The sequence below is a fragment of the Mobula hypostoma genome, chromosome X1 (genome assembly GCF_963921235.1).
Source record: "Mobula hypostoma chromosome X1, sMobHyp1.1, whole genome shotgun sequence".
NCBI lineage: Eukaryota > Metazoa > Chordata > Chondrichthyes > Myliobatiformes > Myliobatidae > Mobula > Mobula hypostoma.
The window spans coordinates 56396792-56410775 of NC_086128.1; positions in this window are offsets into that span (position 1 = coordinate 56396792).

Consider the following 13984-nt stretch of genomic DNA (forward strand, 5'->3'; position numbering starts at 1 on the left):
TCAGCCATAACCTCCAGTGTATAATCTTCCATGAATCTGATCATTTTCCTGTTGTAATCAATCATTCCTACTCGACAGGTATGACAGATTAAAAGCTCTTAGTATGAAATTCATGAAAACACAGAATAACCGACCTAGGTCACTCCCTCTACTTTGGCTCTGGGGCACAGACGGCAAAAAATCAGGGAATAGCTGCTTCAGAAGGCTTGCAAAAAACTCCACGGGGTGGGCACCTGCAATTGATTCTTCAAGACCCAGAATACGGAGATTGTTCCTTCTGTTTCTGCTTTCCAGCTTAGCAATCTTCTTTAACTTTTCATTAGATAATGATCATTTTTTGCACAGCTTACTCATGTCTTTTAAGTCCGCTTCCAGTATCGACAAAGCTTCTTTATTTTCTCTAATTCGCTTATCATGTTCGATTAGAGTTTGTTGAATAGTGTCCAACTTGACGTTAAGCTGTTGAAATTCATCAGAAAGTTCTGTTCTTTGCTTTTAAAGAAAATCTCCAACTGATTCCAAAGTGATTGGTGAATCATATTCTTTTTCTTTTTTATCTGACAACCTGGCACCCAGGAGGCAACACACCATCAAGGAATCTCCTTTTTGTTCCCCTAACCAATGAATCCGCTATCACTACAGCTCACCTCTTCTCCCCCTTCCCTTCTGAGCTATAGAGCCAGACTCAGTGCCAGAGACTGTGACTTTCCCCTGCGAGGTCACTCCCCACCCACGTCCAAACAGTATCTAAAGTGCTATACCTGCTGTTGAGGGGGATGGCCACAGGGTTGAATAACTTCTGAAGTTTATTTCAGAGAGAGGAACCCCTGAGTCCTGGCAGGGATTTGGGAGTATCACTGACCTACTGATGGGTTACGGGCAGGCCAGATAGATTTCCCTGGGGTTGAAACTGGACACCGCATCGTGTCCATACTTAACACATGAGGATTTCCCAGGAAAAAGGATTTCGGGCTGTTTGCAGCCATTGTAAGGCACGAGCACAAGACAATTGCAAGCCTTAAGAATGAGGTGGAGGTGCAAAGTCAGTGCTGTGCCACTATGGGGGAATTGGTGTGGTCAGCCCAGACCTGGGCCACAGAGCTAGAAGTCAAGAATACAGAGATAGCCTGTCAGCTAATGAACATACAGCAATTAGAGACGAACTAGCCCGGTGTGCTAATTGGCAACCGGATCCCATTAAGATCTAAGTCCATGCAGTGGGTATGGATGTTTGGCTGGATGGTGAAAATGGGGAAGAGAGGGTAGAGTGGACTCCTAGGATTCTCCCTCTAAATGATCGTCCTCTCCCCTACGCACCCGAAAAATTACCAGCCAGGCCGGTGAGCAGGCGGTCCCGTACCCAGCATGGGGGGCATCGGCCCATAGCTGTTTCCTCCCAGAAGGAGGACGAGGAGATTCAGGAATGAGTTGCAGGTGGTACAATGGGCCCCTTCAAGACAACACAGATCAGGGAGTCCTCCACTAAAGAATTAGCTAGATTACAGGATAGGTACAGATAGAAGCCTGGAGAGTCTCTGGCCGCGTGGTTTTTGAGAATATGGGATAAGGCAGGTACCAGAGTGAACATAGAACATAGAACATAGAATAGTACAACACAGTACAGGCCCTTCGGCCCACAATGTTGTGCCGACACTCAAACCCTGCCTCCCATATAACCCCCCACCTTAAATTCCTCCATATACCTGTCTAGTAGTCTCTTAAACTTCACTAGTGTATCTGCCTCCACCACTGACTCAGGCAGTGCATTCCATGCACCAACCACTCTCTGAGTGAAAAACCTTCCTCTAATATCCCCCTTGAACTTCCCACCCCTTACCTTAAAACCATGTCCTCTTGTATTGAGCAGTGGTACCCTGGGGAAGAGACACTGGCTATCCGCTCTATCTATTCCTCTTATTATCTTGTACACCTCTATCATGTCTCCTCTCATCCTCCTTCTCTCCAAAGAGTAAAGCCCTAGCTCCCTTAATTTCTGATCATAATGCATACTCTCTAAACCAGGCAGCATCCTGGTAAATCTCCTCTGTACCCTTTCCAATGCTTCCACATCCTTCCTATAGTGAGGCAACCAGAACTGGACACAGTACTCCAAGTGTGGCCTAACCAGAGTTTTATAGAGCTGCATCATTACATCGCGACTCTTAAACTCTATCCCTCGACTTATGAAAGCTAACACCCCATAAGCTTTCTTAACTACCCTATCCACCTGTGAGGCAACTTTCAGGGATCTGTGGACACGTACCCCCAGATCCCTCTGCTCCTCCACACTACCAAGTATCCTGCCATTTACTTTATACTCTGCCTTGGAGTTTGTCCTTCCAAAGTGTACCACCTCACACTTCTCTGGGTTGAACGATTCTAAGATTGTGCGGGGAAGCAAAGAGAGGGCTTAAACTCTTTGCTATAAAGCAGCGACATAACCTCCTTATATTTGGTACGTTCAGCCATAACCTCCAGTGTATAATCTTCCATGAATCTGATCATTTTCCTGTTGTAATCAATCATTCCTCTGCTTCTCTTTCCTCAAAGCCTCTCTATATGTTAGATCTGGCTTTACTCCATGCACTTCTTTCACTGCTCTATCGCTCTGGGTCCCATCCCCCTTGCAAATTAGTTTAAACCCTCCCAAACCATGCTAGCAAACCAACCTGCAAGGATATTGGTCCCCCTCGAGTTCAGGTGCAACCCATCCAATCTGTACAGGTCCCACCTTCCCCAGAAGAGATCCCAATGATCTAAAAATCTAAAACCCTGCTCCCTGCACCAACTCCTCAGCCACGCATTCAACTGCTATCTCCTCCAATTCTTACCATCACTGTAACATAGCACTGGCAGCAATCCTGAGAACGTCACCCTTGAGGTCCTGTTCTTCAGCCTTCTGCCTAGTTCCCGAAACTCACACTTCAGGACCTCATCCCTCTTCCTGCCTATGTCGTTGGTCCCAACATGTATCACGACTTCTGGTTGCTTTCCCTCTAGTACCAGGATGTCGTGCACCCGGTCAGAGACATCCTGGACCCTGGTACCCAGGAGGCAACAAACAATGCGGGTGTCTTTCTCACGTCCACAAAATCTCCTGTCTGCTCCCCTGACTATAGAGTCTCCAATGACAACAGCTCTCCTGTTCTCTGTCCCACCCTTCTGCACCACAGGGTCAGATTCAGTGCCGGAGACCCTGTCACTGTGGCTCACACCTGGTCGGTCGTCCCCACCAACAGTATCCAGGACAGTAAACTTATTATTCAGGGGAATGGCTACAGGGGTGCTCTGCACTACCTGTCTGCTCACCTTCGCTTTCCCCCCTCTGACTGTTACCCAACGACCTGCTTCCGACAGCCTAGGTGTGACTACCTCCCTGTAGCTCTCATCTATGACTGCCTCATTCTCCCTTATGAATCGAAGGTCATCCAGCTGCTGCTCCAGATTCCTTACACGGTCTTCCAGATCGCCCAGCCGTATGCACATCTGGCAGATGTGACACTGCAGGAGAGGGGAGTTCCCCCAAGACTGCCACATCTCACATGAGAGGCACATCACCGTTTCAGGAGGCATTGTAAAAACTAACTGCGAGCGAGCTTGTCCTCCACCTCTTCTCGTCGAAGCCTCTCGAGTCAAAGCCTCAAAGCTCCACTCCTTCACTGGCCCACTGAGCCTATCTAATAGAGGGATAGGTGCTTTAGGGAGCCTATATCCCAACACATGACCAAGAACACCCTAAGGATCCAGCTTGCTTTCACTGAGCATAATGCATCATGATGGGATTGGGTGGCAGCAGTGGTCTGAAGGGGGAAGGATGAAGTGGAGAGCTGGAAAGAGACAGAAGGCCATGGAAGAAAGAAAAAGGCGGGGGGGGAGGGGAGGAGCACCAGAGACAGGTGATGGGTGGACAAGGAGATAAGGTGAGAGAGGGAAATGGTGAAGGAGGGGGTGGGGGGCATTACCGGAAGTTCGAGAAATCAATGTTCATGCCGTCAGGTTGGAGGCTACCCAGATGGAATATAAGGTGTTGTTGCTCCAGTCTAAGTGTGACCTTTTCCCGACAGTGGAGGAGGCCATGGATGGACATATCGGTGTGGGAATGGGAAGTGGAATTAAAATGGGTGGCCACTGGGAGACCCCACTTGTTCTGGCAAAGCAGACTCCCAATCTACGTTGGGTCTCACCGATATACAGGAAGCCACACCGGGAGCACTGAACACAGTATATAACCCCAACAGACTCAGAGGTGAAGCTTCGCCTCACCTGGAAGGACTGTCTGGGGCCCTGAATGGTAGTGAGGGAGGAGGTGTAGGGGCAGGTGTAGCACATGTTCCGCTTACAAGGATAAGTGCCAGGAGGGAGATCAGTGGGGAGGGACAAATGGACAAGGGAGTCGCGTAGGGAACGATCCCTGTGGAAAGCAGAAAGTGTCGGGGGGGGGTGGGGGAAGATGTGCTTGGTGGTGGGATCCCATTGGAGATGGCAGAGGTTCCAGAGAAATATGTGCTGGATGCAGAGGCTGGTGGGGTGGTAGGTGAGGACAAGAGGAGCCCTACCTCTTGCAGGGTGACAGGAGGATGGGGTGAGAGCAGATGTGCGTGAAATGGAAGAGATGTGGTTGAGAGCAGAGTTGATGGTGGGAGGAAGGGAAGCCCCTTTCTTTAAAAAAGGAGGATATTTCATTCGTTCTAGAATGAAAAGCCTCATCCTGAGAGCAGATGTGGTGGAGACGGAGAATTGAGAAAAGGGGATGGCATTTTTTGAAGTAACAAGGTGGGAAGAGGTACAGTCCAGGTAGCTGTGACAGTCTGTGAATTTATAATAGACAGCAGTCTCCAGAGATAGAGATAGTGAGATCGAGAAAGGGGAGGGAGGTGTCGGAAATGGACCAGGTAAATTTGTGGACAGGGTGGAAGTTGGAGGCAAAGTGGATGCAGTTGATGAGTTCAGCATGGGTGCAGGAAACAGCACCAATGCAGTCGTCAATGTAGCGTGGAAAAGGTGCAGGACGGTCACCAGTGTAGGCTTGGAACATAGACTGTTCCATGTAGCCAACAAAAAGGCAGGCACTGCTGGGAGCGATGCGAGTTCCCATGGCTACACCTTTTGGCTGAAGGAAATGGGAGGAGCCAAAGGAGAAATTATTAAGAGTGAGGACAAGTTCTGCTAGACAGAGGAGAGTGGTGGTGGAGGGGAACTGGTTGCGTCTGATGTCCTGAAAGAAACAGAGAGCTTTGAGGCCTTCCTGGTGTGGGATGGAGGTGTATAGGGACTGGATATCTATAGTAAAAATAAGATGATGGGGTCCAGGGAACCTGAAATCCTTGAAAGGATCCAGTGTGTGTGAAATGCCATGGATGTAGGTAGGAAGGGACTGAACCGGGGGGATAAAACAGAGTTGAGGTATGCAGATATGAGTTCAGCAGGGCAGGAACAAGCAGAAACAATGGCTCTACCTGGACATGCAAGTTTGTGCATCTTGGGTGGGATGTAGAAACGGGAGTTGCAGGGTGTGGGAACTATGAGGTTGGTGGCAGTGGATGGGAGATCCCCAGAGCGAATAAAGTCAGTGATGGTGTGGGAGACAATGGCCTGGTGCTCAGTGGGGTTCTGTTCCAGGGGTAAGTAAGATGAGGTGTCTGCGAGTTGTCGCTGGGCCTCAGCAAGGTAGAGGTCAGTCCACCAGACTACTACAGCACCCCATTTATCTGCGGGTTTGATGGTGAGATTAGGATTAGCAAGGACGGAGTGGAGAGCCCAGCCTTCGGAAGGGGTGCAGGTGGAATAGGAGAGAGGAGTGTTGAAGTCGAGACGGTTGATGTCCCATCGGCAGTTGGCAATGAAAGGATCCAGAGCAGGCAGAAGACCAGAGCAGGATGTACAGGAAGAGGAGGAAGGTTGAAGAAGGGAGAAGGGGTCATCGGTGCGGGGTGAGTAGTCCTTGCCAAAGAAATAGGCTCAGAGATGGAGGTGGCAGAAGAAGAGCTCAGCATCGTGGTGGACAGGGAACTCAATAAAGTGTGGTCACAGGGGGACAAATGTTCTGCCTCAGAGAAGGGAAGGTCAGGGGAGATGGTGAACACCCATCACGGATGAGGGCTGGGATCAAATCGGGGAAGGGGGTTGGTTGTATCTGAGGAGAAGGGAGGTTTGAGGTGTTCAGGGATGGTGGGGTGAGAGGAAGATGGTGTCTCCAAGGACCACCCAAGAGCTGGCAGTACATTCAGTTGTTGCAGGGTTTGGTGTATATAGAAGAAAGTGTATGTAGCCAGGTATGGAAGTTGAATAAGCAGATGGGGAATGGGTGGGGAGGTGGGCGGGGTCCCACATGACCCGTAAGGAAATGTTTTTGGCATTGATCAAAGCTGGGGTCCTGAAGGAGCAGGTAAATGGGGTTCCCAGTCCTACCCTCAATGCAATGTGGAGGCAGAACTGCCAAGGGAAACAAGGTCAGGAGGCCGCTAAGGGCGAAGGATCATTCTTCAAGCCCTCTCCTGATAAGGGCTCTTTTTGTCCTCTGCTGGATTCCTCACTCTCCATTCCGGATTCCCTATATCCCTTGCCAGAGGCTCTGCAAAAAGCACTGGCGGACTTTCAGTGGCAGCAGGTGTCAGGGGGTGGTCAGCACCTCACCCCCAGAGGGAGGGGGTCATTCGGCCTGCATTCTCTTTCCCTATAAACAGATTGTGAATGGTTTGAGTCGGGGAGAAATGTGTGAGGTGTGGCCACGTGTCAGTTTGCTTGAGTGTGTGCCTGAGTGAGCATTTTGCCTTTATGTGGCTGTGTGAATGTGTTAGGCCACTCCCAATTGTTTTGCTTTTCCCTTTGTTCTTTGGAAAAAATTTCCCTGTGGGAATTAGCTGTTTGTTGTAAGTTTTTCAGTTATTTGGAAGGTTCTGAAGGAAGAGAAGTACAAGCCTGGATTTTTTTGTTTTCTCTGTGTTTTTAGTCTGTTTCCCATGCAATCAGTTTTTGTGAGAACCCCAGATTCCACACTGGCCATGTGGAGTCTAGGTTATGGAGAAATCTGTGTATCTCATCTGGATATGAGATGCCCACATTTCAGAGGGAAATAGGCAGTTGGGGAAATTACTTATTGGGGGGCTGTTGGATTGGGACATTTGGGGAGCAAACTTGGAAAGTGTTGTTTTTGTGTTTTACCGATTGCTTTGTGTCTAAATACTGAGGAGTGAGTGAGTTTGTGTTTCCCTACATTACAGAATGACAAAGTGTGGATGCTGACAATAGTGGTGCTGTCTTGTGGCAATTAGAAAGAGATGATGGTTTCACACCATCTCCCGTGACTCAGTCTGTTGTGTTCTTATACGTACCGTGGGTTAACAATAAAGAGTCATATTCTGGAAGAATTAGAACTTTTATTTACAACAGCAACAAAACCAGGTGTGTCTTACAATGCCATGGTTCTCAAAGTTTCTATAATTTCTGCGCATGCTCAGAACTCTGTCCAATCATGTTCTGACACGTGATATCACCACATCAGTAACGCTTATAGGGGTGTATTATAGACCACCTAATGGGGACCGAGAATTGGAGAGCAAATTTGTAAGGAGATAGCAGATATTTGTAGTAAGCACAAGGTTGTGATTGTGGGAGATTTTAATTTTCCACACATAGACTGGGAAGCCCATACTGTAAAAGGGCTGGATGGTTTGGAGTTTGTAAAATGTGTGCAGGGTAGTTTTTTGCAGCAATACATAGAGGTACCAACTAGAGAATGGGCAGTGTTGTATCTCCTGTTAGGGAATGAGATGGGTCAGGTGACGGAGGTATGTGTTGGGGAGCACTTCGGGTCCAGTGATCATAATGCCATGAGTTTCAATATAATTATGGAGAAGGATAGGTCTGGACCCAGGGTTGAGATTTTTGATTGGAGAAAGGCTAACTTTGAGGAGATGCGAAAGGATTGAGGAGCAGTGGATTGGGACAATTTGTTTTATGGGAATGATGTAATAGAGAAATGGAGGTCATTTAAAGGTGAAATTTTGTGTGTACAGAATCATTATGTTCCTGTTAGGTTGAAAGGAAAGGTTAAAAGTTTGAGAGAGCCATGGTTTTCAAGGGATAATGGAAACTTGGTTCGGAAAAAGAGAGGGATCTACAATAAATATAGGAAGTATGGAGTAAATGAGGTACTCGAGGAATATAAAGAATGTAAAAAGAATCTTAAGAGATTAGAAAAGCTAAAAGAAGATATGAGGTTGCTTTGGCAAGTAAGGTGAAAATAAATCCAAAGGGTTTCTACAGTTATATTAATAGCAGAAGGATAGTGAGGGATAAAATTGGTCCCTTAGAGAATCAGAGTGGACAGCTATGTGTGGAGCCAAAAGAGATGGGGGAGATTTTGAACAATTTCTTTTCTTCAGTATTCATTAAGGAGAAGGATATTGAATCGTGTAAGGCAAGGGAAACAAGTAGGGAAGTTATGGAAACTATGATGATTAAAGAAGACGATGTACTGGCGCTTTTAAGGAATATAAAAGTGGATAAGTCTCCGGGTCCTGACAGGATATTCCTTAGAACATTGAGGGAAGTTAGTGTGGAAATAGCATGGGCTCTGACAGAAATATTTCAAATGTCATTAGAAACAGGGATGGTGCCGGAGGATTGGCGTATTGCTCATGTGGTTCCATTGTTTAAAAAGGGTTCTAAGAGTAAACCTAGCAATTATCGGCATGTAAACTTGACGTCAGTGGTGGATAAATTAATGGGAAGTATTCTTAGAGATGGTATATATAATTATCTGGATAGACAGGGTCTGATTAGGAACAGTCAACATGGATTTGTACGTGAAAGGTCATGTTTGATGAACCTTATTGAATTTTTTGGAGAGGTTACTAGGAAAATTGACGAGGGTAAAGCAGTGGATGTTGTCTATATGGACTTCAGTAAGGCCCTTGACAAGATTCCACATGGAAGGTTAGTTAGGAAGGTTCAATCATTAGGTATTAATATTGAAGTAATAAAATGGATTCAACAGTGGCTGGATGCCAGAGAGTAGTGGTGGATAACTGTCAGGTTGGAGGCCGGTGACTAGTGATGTGCCTCAGGGATCTGTACTGGGTCCAATGTTGTTTGTCATATACATTAATGATCTGGATGATGGGGTGGTAAATTGGATTAGTGAGTATGCAGATGATACTAAGGTAGGTGGCATTGTGAATAATGAAGTAGGTTTTCAAAGCTTGTAGAGAGATTTAGGGCAGTTAGAAGAGTGGACTGAAAAATGGTAGATGGAGTTTAATGCTGATAAGTGTGAGGTGCTACATTTTGGTAGGACTAATCAAAATAGGACATACATAGTAAATGGTAGGGCATTGAAGAATGCAGTAGAACACAGGGATCTAGGAATAATGGTGCATAGTTCCTTGAAGGTGGAATATCACTTGGATAGGGTGAGGAAGAAAGCTTTTGGTATACTGATCTTTATAAATCAGAGCATTGAGTATAGAAGTTGGGATGTAATGTTAAAATCGTACAAGGCATTGGTGAGGCCAAATTTGGAGTATTGTGTACAGTTTTGGTCACCAAATTATAGGAAAGATTTCAACAAAATAGAGTACAGAACAGAGAGATTTACTAGAATGTTACCTGGGTTTCAGCACCTAAGTTACAGAGAAAGGTTGAACAAGTTGGGTCTTTATTCTCTGGAGTGTAGAAGGTTGAGGGGAGACTTGATAGAGGTATTTAAAATTGTGAGGGGGATAGATAGAGTTGACGTGGATAGGCTTTTTCCATTGAGAGTAGGGGAGATTCAAACAAGAGGACATGAGTTGAGAGTTAAGGGGCAAAGGTTTAGGGGTAACATGAGGGGGAACTTCTTTACTCAGAGAGTGGTAGCTGTGTGGAACGAGCTTCCAGTAGAAGTGGTAGAGGCAGGTTCGATTTTGTCATTTAAAAAAAATTGGATAGGTATATGGACAGGAAAGGAATGGAGGGTTATGGGCTGAGTGCAGGTAGATGGGACTAGGTGAGAGTAAGCGTTCGGCACGGACTAGAAGGGTCGAGATGGCCTGTTTTCGTGCTGTAATTGTTATATGGTTATCTTCCTTTCCTTAAAAAGAAAAACAATTAGCAACATTGACGAGAACAAATGCATAATTTAACATGTTTCTATCAGTCTCTCTGGGGGTTTACGAACACGAGTAGACCTCCTATGTAGTTCACACAATTCTTGTGTTTCGTTGTTATTTCCATGTTTTGTTTGGTCTGCATCAGATAACTGAAACTCTGAAGTTGGCTCTTTCTTGAGGTCTTTGTGATTTCTTCTTAACACTGCTGCTTCTTCTGTTTGGACCAAGTATGATCTGGCTTGTACTTCTTCAAGTACTGTAGCTTTTTTAATTCCCTCACTTTCATTTGCAATAAAATACGAATCTTCTTTTCTTCATCTAATTCATTCATTAACTGTAATCTCTTTTTTATGCTGTCTTCATCATTTCAATAAAACTTCTCAATTCCTTCACTTGTGCTTTCACTTCTTCAATTGGATCCTGATTCTTGTCACTCTTTGGCTTCAGATCAGTATTGTACTGTACCAGCAAGTTTGGCCTCTGTCCTCCTGCAGAGGTGAGATTGTGATGGAATTCATAGCCCATTGATGCATGTGCGTTACTTCCAGAGGGCAAAATTGCAACTCCTGGTTTTGGTGGCAATGCTTTGTAAGATGCTGGTAACAAAGGGGTGGGTTTGGGAGCTTTCTTTATGACTTCTAGCTGTTCCATTCTGTCACTGTATTCTGACTCTGTTTCACTGTCCAGGACTAAAACTGTTTTCACCAATTTCAGTCTCTCACAGGCAGATAAACCCAGTATTGACCGTACATTCTTTGGCACCACCACAAATGAAAGCGTGTGCACTATATTTTTATGTGATACTTTTGTCACACATGTTCCATTAAATGGAATATCTGCACCTAAATATCCAGTCACTTTTATATTTGTCTTATGTAACTTTGGTCTTGGCTTTAATGCATTAAACTCAGATTCTGCAAGAACATTTACTTGTGTTCCAGTATCAAGTTTAAACTGAATATTGTTTTGGTTCACTTGCAATGGAATAGTCGAGTCATTCTTACTTTGTTTGTTTTCACAAAGCACATCTATATAAAACTTTAAAAGTTCATTTTCAAGCACTGCATTTACTTGTTTTATTTTCTTTCTGCTTCTGCAGCAGCATGAAACATGATTACTCTTACCGCAGTCATTACACATTTTCCCATACGCTGGACACTGTTTTGGCTGATGCTGCCGCCCACAGTGATCACATAGCTTTTTCCTCTCAAATAACTTCTTGTTCTCTGTCGGTTTTGTTGTCGTTTTATTATTATTTCTAATATGTTCCCGCTTTTCCAAAGCGTCTACGTGGCAGCTCTCAGTGAAAGGTTCTTTAGCCTGTGACGTCACTGTTTCCGAAGCTTTGCAAAGCATCAAAGCTTTTTCCAAGTCTAAATCTTGTTCTCTTAACAGTCTTTCTCTCAGACCATTATCCCGAATGCCACAAACAATTCTGTCTTTAATGAGAGAATCTGTCAATTCTCCAAACTCGCATGTTTTACTACGGTGCCTCAACTCAGTAACATATTGATCAATCGTTTCACTAGCTCTCTGCACACATGTATAAAATTTATGCCTTTCACATGTCACATTACGCTTCGGTATACAAAATGCTTCAAATTTTTCCATTATCGGTTCTAACTTCAAGTTATCTCCATTTTCAAAAATAAAATGATTATATACCTCAATTGTGTCATCACCTATTATGTGGAGTAGAAGCACAGCTTTTGTTTTTTCCAGTTTTTCATCAGCTCCAATCGCCGATAAATATATTTCAAAACGCTGCTTGAATTTTCTCCAGTTCTCAGCTACGTTCCCAGTCAGCTGAAGTGTCGGTGGAGGTTGCAAACCTTCCATTTTTAAAACTGTTAGCAAACACCAAAGCAGATCAAACTCTTTTTTTCTTCGATTATCTTTGCTTCTCCCGTGTCAGCGAACATATTATTCTTCCAGACCGACTTCTGACACCGTGTTGTGTTCTTATATTTGTACGTACCATGGGTTAACAATAAAGAATCATATTCTGGAAGAATTAGATCTTTTATTTACAACAACAAAACCAAACCATGTTTTTACCAAGCCATGTTCCAGATCATTCTGTCATTTCTGCGCATGCTCAGAACTCTGTCCAATCACGTTCTGACACGTGATATCACCACACAGTCGACTCGTGGAGAGGAATGGTCATGGCTATTGGGTTAGTACCGAGAGGTGGATGGGACACAGAGGGACTGACCTGAGGAACATCAGTTCGGTTTCAGTCAGGATCTGCTTTTGAGCTTGTATCGTGGACTGGTCACTCACGGCGACATCACTGGCTCACGCGGTGAAAGCCTGCGCTCACCCAGATGCCATGGTTTCAGCAGTCTCGTCCCTCTGGGAGAAAAAAGAGAAAGTAATTAAATATAACTGGACAATGACAGGACCATTTACACTTAGCCACAGATTTACCTGCATGAGAACCTGTGCACACATTCTTCAGTACCCTGTCCACCTGTGTCGCCACTTTCAGGGAACTCTGTACTTCTATCACTTGTTCTCCCTGTTCTGCAGCTCTCCCTGGGTGCTGTCATTCACTCTGTATGTTTTGTTCTGGTTTAACTTCCCAAAATCTACCACATCGTACTTGTTGAGTGCAGTTCCACCTGCCATTCCCTGGCTACTTTCCCAGCTGGTCTCCAATCCATTGTAACCTAAGAAAACCCTCACTATCACCACACACCAATTATGGTGTCATCCACAACCTCACGAAATATTTGACCTACATTCTCCGAATCATTGACACATGTGTCCATCTTGATGATCACTACAAGACAAGACCGTTTACACTTCTAGATTTGGACAATTTGGACACTACCTGAGTATTAAAGGCAGCAGATTTCCTGGTCTGCATTTGGACATTGGACACCATCTTCAGACATGCTCAAGGGATGCATCTGACATCACTGAAGGGCCTCTGTTGACATCACCTTGGGAGCAGACCCTTAACAAAGTCCCAGGATCACTAAATACAGTGGGCCCCAAGCAGTAATTACATCTCGTTACCCAGAGTTGACCCCCAAAATCTCAACAACTAATCTATCACCCTTTCATTCTAAACTTTGCCTCCTGTAGGAATGGAAGGAATTAGTACATTGTCTCACTGTTGCTGGAGTTTTCTCTCTCAGGCAGTCTCTTCATCTGGTCCAGGTTTCCTCCTTCCTCTTCACATGGAAGATGCAGTCCATGAAAGGGATTTGAGGCCATGAATAAATCCCAATGAGAGAACAATTTCTGACTGCAAGATCAGACTGTTCAGCCCGTTGTTGGTCTGCTAGCTGATGTTTCAAATTGACCAGGTCCTGACCCAATCAGTGCTACTCCATTGGGAACACCGATGAGCAGGAAGATCCAAGAACCAAATTTGTCACTTGAGGACCTGGCAAATCTCAACATCATTGTCGGAGTATCAGTGAAATCTGGAGCCCACAATGAGTCATTTTCACACATCGTGTCTACACCAGCCTCCAGACCAGCAAACAATCCTCCAGTCACGCTCGAAGTGATTGTTCTGTCTCTGGTCTCCAAGTGACCAGAATTTAAATCCTGCTGCGATGCTGCATTTCATTGTGATGTGTCCCACTCGTGTCACAATAGCCTTGAGATGTGGGATTTCCAGCCTCCCCGATGGCCACATCTCCACCAGGTACATCGAGATGCAGCTCCTTCGAGACTGTGTGAGGGAACTGGAGCTGCAGCTTGATGAACTTTGGCTTAGGGAAAGTGAAACAGTGATAGACAGGAGCTACAGGAATGTAGTCACCCCAAGGCCACAGGAGAAAGGTAAACGGGTGACTGTCAGGAGAGGGAAGGGAGAATGTCAGACAGTGGAGAGCACCCCTGTGGCCATCCCTCTCAACAATAAGTACTCC